The sequence below is a fragment of the Octopus bimaculoides genome, chromosome 3, assembly GCF_001194135.2.
Source record: "Octopus bimaculoides isolate UCB-OBI-ISO-001 chromosome 3, ASM119413v2, whole genome shotgun sequence".
Classification (NCBI taxonomy): domain Eukaryota; kingdom Metazoa; phylum Mollusca; class Cephalopoda; order Octopoda; family Octopodidae; genus Octopus; species Octopus bimaculoides.
In genome coordinates this window covers 100,072,982-100,074,694 of record NC_068983.1, presented here as the reverse complement: position 1 = coordinate 100,074,694, position 1,713 = coordinate 100,072,982, and the positions used below count along the sequence as shown (strand labels likewise).

The 1,713-nt window shown below is 39.3% G+C and overlaps 1 protein-coding gene across 1 annotated transcript in view; it reads left to right on the top strand.

Moving 5' to 3' along the window:
• Positions 1-1,713, top strand: part of LOC106882651 (putative ankyrin repeat protein RF_0381) — a 140,321-nt gene that overhangs the window by 42,727 nt on the left and 95,881 nt on the right. The gene's annotated exons all lie outside the window — the stretch shown is intronic.

The following is a 1,713-nucleotide window of genomic DNA, read 5'->3' as shown; positions in this document are numbered from 1 at the left end:
GTATACGCTATTATTGTGTGGAGGCGCAATGGCCCAGTGGTTAGGGGCAGCGGACTCGCGGTCATAGGATTGCGGTTTCGATTCCCAGACCGGGCGTTGTGAGTGTTTATTGAACGAAAACACCTAATGCTCCACGATGCTCCGGCAGGGGATGGTGGCGAACCCTGCTGTACTCTTTCACCACAACGTACTCTTACTTCCTGTTTCTGTTGTGCCTGTAATTCAAAGGGTTAGCCTTGTCACACTGTGTCACGCTGAATATCCCCGAGAACTACGTTAAGGGTGCACGTGTCTGTGGAGTGCTCAGCCACTTGCACGTTAATTTCACGAGCAGGCTGTTTCATTGGTCGGATCAACTGGAAGCGACGGAGTACCAACAACAACGCTATAACTGTCATTGACAAAAATTATATAGATGCAACAACTTGTATTTTCTCTTCCAATGAAGAAAATAACAAAGCTCATAATCTAATTAATGCTGTACAAACACTCAAGTCAAAAATTCAAATGAGATTGGTTTTTATTTCATTATTGAGTAAAATAGTTTCTCCTCTCTTTGTATATATTTGTGAGATTTTCATCCATTATATCCATACCAGAGGATGCGACGTCAAGTTAAGCAAGGTAGGCACTGCCTACCCACGTTTAACACTATAACTATTAATCATTACAAGTTAATGTCTTTCTTCCTTATAAAAAAAATGTTAATTTTCCATGTATAATTCCGTAAATGGCTATTGCTACACACACACAAATGCATGACTTTTGCTCCAAAATGCATTTTATATTGTATCATTAACGTGAAAATAATTTTCTGCTCATACAATTTGTCAAAAATCGCACAACCTACATCTGCAACGCAGTGGGAATGAACCCGGAACCATGTGGTTGGTAAGCAAGCTACTTACCACACAGCCACCCTCTTTAAGTTTTGAATCTAAATTCCACAGAAGTTGATTTTTTTTTACTTACACTCTTCCGAGGTCAAATATCAGCATAAAACTAGAGTCAATTAAACTGATTATACTTTTTCCGCACAAAATATTTGACCTAAGTTAGAAATTGTTATTATGGCTGAAGAAGTACAGTAACTGGGAGGAATGAATATATTATTCTTGACGTCCGAACTGTAACGTCATATTCCATTGAAAGTAATGCATTGTATTTATGCAAAACGCTCATCTCTACTTACTGAAGTATTTTATGCCTAATTTATAAAATACTAGCAGAGGCACCCGGCGTTGCTCGGGAATGAAATTGTTGCTTATATACTTGAAGAAAAAAAGGCAAAATATGCTGTATAGAAATTTGAGGACATTCTGTAGATGGACTCTCAGATGAATGATGGCTGGGCGCCTCTCGTGAATGGGGAAAATTGAAGATGTGCCAAAAAGCCTCATTGGTACTTGGAAACTTTTACGAAAATTAAAATGGGGATTAAATGAAAAAAATGATTTACGTGAATATCCTCACAAGAGTAATTGAAATAAATGGCGATTGTGGAACCCCCGACCCACGCGCGCGCGCGCATACACACGTGTGTCTTTGTAAATATGTTTGTATACATTTATGTATGTGTGTGTTTGTAAGAGACAGAGTGTGAGTGAGTGAAGGGGTGTGTGTGTGCGTGTGTATGTGTGTGAGACAGAGTGAGAGAGCGGTGTGTATGTAGTATTTACTCTCTCTCTCTCTCTCTCTCTCTCATACACACGA